Source organism: Adiantum capillus-veneris, chromosome 25, assembly GCF_014529385.1.
Source record: "Adiantum capillus-veneris isolate H3 chromosome 25, ASM1452938v2, whole genome shotgun sequence".
Taxonomy (NCBI): Eukaryota; Viridiplantae; Streptophyta; class Polypodiopsida; order Polypodiales; family Pteridaceae; genus Adiantum; species Adiantum capillus-veneris.
The window spans coordinates 98,768,013-98,774,012 of record NC_140955.1 but is presented as its reverse complement, the minus strand read 5'-3'; positions in this window follow the sequence as shown (position 1 = coordinate 98,774,012).

The window sequence follows — 6,000 nt, the reverse complement described above, 5'->3', positions numbered from 1 at the left end:
TGAAGACAGTGGCTTTGAGATGTAAGTCCCAAAACTTGTCTACATATTTGGTGAATGGATTTGTAGGGAGAGAGATTCAAGCTTCACCATTCGTTGAGTACTTTGTCTTTGGCATCGGTAGCCAAAAACTGCTTCATGATGGAAGCTCTTAAAGCTTTCCATGTTCTTGGGGCTTCACCGTTTTCCCGTAGGCTAGAGCACCATTTCCTGACTGGATTTTGAAAGTGCATAGCTACATGGTGTACCTTAGAGGACTCCATGAAGTCCTCATCTCCAAACGTCGCATCGAATTGTTGGATGAAAGCCAATACTTTGTCCATAGCACCAAAGGTGCCATTGTAGGTAAGTAAAGAGATGCTCTTTCTTCCCTCTTTGAACTTCTTGATCTTGGACGATCTCTTCCACATGTGGCATAGGATTTCCCATGGCCTCTTCTTTTTGATGGTTCAAAAGTCGCACCATCGCTTTCTCTATAAGATGAAGAATTTGAGGAAGATGGAGAAGAGGGTGACCTATTTCTTGCCTTTTTCTTGTCTTGTTCCTCCTTGTCTGCACCATCACTTTCTTCATACGAGGAAGAGGATGAAGAAGATGGAGAAGAGGGTGACCTCTTTATCGCCTTTTTGTTCTCATGTTTTTTGTCATCCCTCTTTGAATTACGATGTGGAGAAGTGTGTGATGGTCTTCTCCGTTTAGGAGATGATGGAGAGCATTTTGCTTGCCGTCTTTGTGGAGCCATCTCCACAGAGGTGGCAGGAGACTCACTTGTTTCTCGTTCTTTGGGGTGGGGCTCTTGAGTTCTCCTTTGGGAAGGAGATGCGTCATCAAGAAAGCCCTTCGTATAGATCCACTTCATCTTCTCAAATCAGAGAGAGGCCTCTTTTGGAAGTCTCACAAGGAGGCTTCCTAGGTACTCTCTCTTCATGGTGGGGAGCTTGGAGAATCCCATAAGCAGGAAGCTTCCATTGTAGTTCAATTTGGAGGGATGGATTGCCCATGGCTTATTGAAGCATAGAAACAAGGTAGTTAACAAGCATAGGGACATCATTAGTAGCCCCTGCTCATTAGCAAAATCAAATTTATCAACATTAATTCCACTCTCTTTACTGTTGTCAGCCATTCTAACAACTTCTAGGTGTAAAACTTTTTAGGTGTACTTTGGGACTTTAAGCCCTAGTTGCTACTCCTCTTTACCCCTTTAGAAAATCACTCAAGCTACTATACCTGTTGTCATAAAATCTAATATCTGACCAACCCAAATGATTTTCTCATATTAAACTGATCATTTAATGTGGGAGAATAAACGGGAACAAGGGTTAAGATATAGATGATCTTATAGATCTATTTAAGCACGGGGCCAATGGTAAAGGGGCCCATATGAGAAAAGATCTATCAAAGAGAAAGGTTAACTAATGGAGCAAAAGACCTTAGGGTTGTCTTCATTAAAGCCTCCAAAGGTAACTGTTAAAAGCTTTAGCACATAGTCTTTAAAATTTTACTCTTTAGTCACTAAAGTCCAAGCAGGCAAGGGGGTAGCTTGCTTAAGCAGGGGGGCTGCCTGCTTACCAAGTTCAAAATACTTGCTATTCAAGAGGGGGCGAGCCCTACAAAGGGGGGGGGGGGGGGGGGGTAGATAGTAAGTGAGCACCTTACCAAGGACCCATACCCTTATGAAAGGAAAGGGGCCACTTGTCAAGTGTAGAGACACACTACTCAAGCAGGTAGGGGGTGTGCTTAAGCAGGGGCTGTGCTTAAGCAAGGGGGGTGCTAGCTTAGCCTCACAAAGAGAAAGAAGGACACTTGTCAAGAGGCTACACACCTTGCCCCAATGGGAGCCCAGCTCTCTCTCTCTCTCTCTCTCTCTCTCTCTCATTTGAGTCTCCCACAAGCTCTCTCTCATTCATTCTTCCCTTCACACACTCTTGTGAAGCAAGGATTCCATCTCCTTCTCCAAGCTTGAGAAGTTGAGTGCCTACTACCACAAGCTCTTGGCTATGGATGCAAATCCACACAAGAGAATGCTTATGCTTGCTTACCAATCTCTCTAATCTCCATTAACTCTATACTAAGCTATGCTACAAGAGCTATGAGTGATTATGTGCAAGGGGTTATTTCTTTCTAGTAGAGCTACTTCTACTTCTCTCTTCTTCCTAACTCCCTGCTAGCTCTCCTCACCTTTCATGGTGTTTAAGGTCTTGGGATTGAGGCTGGGCATTTTTCAAGCTCATGCTAATCATGTTTATTGTTGTAGTTATGTTAATGCTTGGTGAGTGAAGCTTACCATCTTCATCTCATCAAGAAGGTCTCAAGGAACACAAACAGTTGTATTGTAAACAAGTCTTCCGTCATGGAAGAATCTATAATACAAATGCCTATTGGAGGGGGGACCGGCTCCAACTAATCCGGTCCTCTATTGGTGTCAATTTCTCTAAACTCTCACCCTCTTTTACAAGTATTGATCATGCCATGTTAATGAAGTAATGTGTTAAGTGTTGCTCTCTCTATCCAAGCACTTTCTTTCTCACTATACATCTACACACTAAAGAATACCCAAGGAAATGCTCAATATGTTATTTACTTTCCGCTTCAACTCAAGTTAAAAGGCTAATTCCATTACACCTGTGGCTCAAATATCATTAATTGCAAGGAATAGAAGAGAGGGTCTTTCAACACCTAAATAGTACCGGCTCCTGTCAAGCTTCTAATAGCTCAATAGTGGTTAAGCCATAGGCAAACCCCGTAGGACTCCACTATTAGACCATAGCTCTCAACGGTGATGCCTCATTATCTGCACGAAGGCAGGCGCACTGCAAGGCTGAAAAGTCCCTATTCTACTTACTCAATTGCAATTGATAATAGCAAACATTTATAGCTAGCTTGAGGATCTCCCTTCTTGAGCAAGAAAAGAGAAACCTTGTGCTCTAATACCAATGTAACATTTAATGGCCTAGTAACTTGTGTGTAGCAGAAAATAGCGTAGACATAGTGAGCATTTCATTAGATTTGATCCTAATGAGCATAGCAAGAGTGCTTGGATGGAGAGAGCAAGAAAAAGCATAACACCAGTTAGATAGGCATGACCAATACTTCAAAAGAGATAGAAACTAAGCCATTGACAACAGTTGACGACCGGATTTATATGGAGCCGGTCCCCTCTCCAAAAGGATTTGTATTATAGGTTTCCCCCATCAAGGGAGACATTTTACAATACAATTCTTGGTGTTCCTTCAATTACTAGCTAGTGGAATGAAGATGGAAGATTCAAGCACTAAGCAAACACCTTAAAACACAACATCAATTCCCTCGCAGTCTCAGACCCAAGACCTCACACACCTTCGAAGATGGTGAGAGCTAGCAGGGTATGAGAGTAGATTGAGAGGAAGAAGGAGTAATCTTACAAGAAAGAAGTATATCTCCTCACCTAATCACTCATAATAGCTTAGCATAGCATAGTAATTAGCATGGTAGAGGAGATTAGCATGCATTGAAGCTTGGATCTTGGTTGGATTTGCATCACAAAGCCAAGAGTTGTTGGTGTAGGCCTCTCTTCTCCAAGCTTGGAGTAGATGATGAGCTTTCCATTAAAGCTTGAGAAGGAGAGAGAGAGTCTTCTTGCTTCACACATGAGATTGTGTGAGTGTGTGTGTGATAATGAATTCATAAAATCAGCCCCCTCTCTCTCTCTCTTGGTCGACCCCTCTTGCAAAATACTCATGTTGACACCCCATTGGACCCTTCAAAGCTTAGCCAATGAGAATTGAGAAGCATAAGTGATAGCCTTGTGAAATGTGTCCCCATTTCCCCTTTTGTGAGAGCTTTAGGTATTTAAATAATGTAACAAAACTCTCATTGGACCCCTTTGTCTTCTGGCCAATAGGAAGTAGGCAAGCCATTGGGCTGCTGAATGCTCATTGGACCCATTGGGAGACTCTCCAATAGTCTTCTAAAGAACCGAATTCTTATTGGTTCTTTTATAAAGTGTTTTTAAATGAATTAAACTAGATTTACTCTAGCCTAATTCTCATTGGTCCACCTCTATGGCCATCCAATAGGATTTGAGTACACCTTGTGGGCAACTGGGCTAGGGAGCTTACATGTGTCCACTATGCCCTTTTTGTAAAGGGGGCTTACATGAGTGTGTGTGTGTGTGTGTGTGTTTCTCTCTCATCCCCTACTAAAAGGGCTCGCCCCCTCCTATGTAGGGATCTAGGAAGACTTTTTTGTAACTTACAAAGCATCCAATATCCCTAAGGTTTTACCATTGGACTCTACATAGAAAATTGGAAGCTTAGCATTTTGGAAGTCTTAATGGGCTGAACCTTAGGGTCTTCAAATCCCATTTTTGCACATTGCTCTTTTGCATATGGCCCCCCCTTTGGATTCCTATTTTTCCTCCCTTGGATCCCTATTATGGCCGGTCTGCCAGCTTAACCAATATTCTAGCTTTTTCTCCCCTGGTACTTCCCCATATTAAATGATCAATTTAACATGATCATTTAGGAGAAATAGATATTACTTATTATGACATTACCTCTCTCTTGAAATCATAGTCGTCCTCGACTATGGGGTAGAGAAGATAAAGCCTATTCATTAGTCCTTTTTCTAGCAGGTAGAGGATCCCTATTTTACCCTACGACATCGTTCCAAAATGGATGACTAATCCATTTGGTGCTTGAGAGCCTAAGGCTATTGCAAGCATCACGTTAGTCCTATCAATCTTCCATAGTAGAGTGACAAGATCTACTTGGTGTTTGGAAGATGTTGTCTCCACTGTCTATATAGCACAAACCGTAGAAGACTGTAAGGGACTTGTTATGCAAAAAACAAAACTGACAGAATTTTTGCACAAAATGACAAATAGCCTGTGCAGTACTGCTTGTTGTGGAAATGGAGGTTGAAATGAGCCTGAATTATAAATCCGATAAGAATTTTTTGTCGACCTGCGAACACTCGCCAAAGCTCACAAAAATCCAAGAAAGTGAGCAGGTGTGTGCTGGAGTTGCTGACGACTAAGCCTTGGAGGATGCAACCTGCTTTGATACCAATTGTCGGAATTAGTGTTGTAGGAAAACACACACAATGCTTGGAGAAGACGAAGGAAGCTCAAGGCACACAATAAAGAGAGTTTTTTTTAGTGTGTAATGGAAATATAGATAGCCCTAGAGTGATGGGCGTAAATACAATGCACGGGTGAAAAAACCACCTAGAGAGGGAAGAAATACCTTGGCGGTCCTAAGTGTGTTCACACACATCACGACCACATGTATATGGTAACAGGTTAGGCCATATTTTTATTAACTCTAACTTTGATGGATCGATACATATACCATCTTGAGAGATAATTTGACCTAAGTACTGAATCTCTTGAAGGAAAATTCATTCTTCTTTTGGTTCATGAAAAGTTGATTCTCCCTCAAATCTTGAAAGATTACATGGAGATGCTGCTTATGCTCCTCGAGAGAATTGGAGTAGATGATGATATCATCAAACAATACTCTAGTTAACTTGTGGTAGGGCCTCAAGTTTTTCTCCATTAGGCGGTGGACACAGCATTTGTCAAGCCAAAAGGCATGACAAGATATTCATAAAGACCAAATGTTGTGCGAAAAGTAGTCTTTACAATATCTTCATTGACTATCTCTTTGACAAAAATCATATATGCAAAAACTCAGCTTTCATTGACTGACTTATCAAAGTAGGAAAAATTACAACAGGCATAGAATGACCCGACTCATTGGCATCTATATACATGTTCTTTTCGCTGTAGGTGAAATAAATTCTCCTTTCAGGGAACTTCATGTTTGCAGCCATGTGATTGAACCATGGTGCCCCTAGGATAACGTCCTCATGTTGAAGAGCAGAGATGAAAAAGTCTTCTTTGTCGATGTAGCTTTGGACATGAAGCCTCAATTTCCCAATCAAGGGAGTAATGGAGGTTTGTTGTCCCTTAAAATCTCCATCAACAGTTACAGTATCTCCCATCTGAAAAGCTTCAATGCC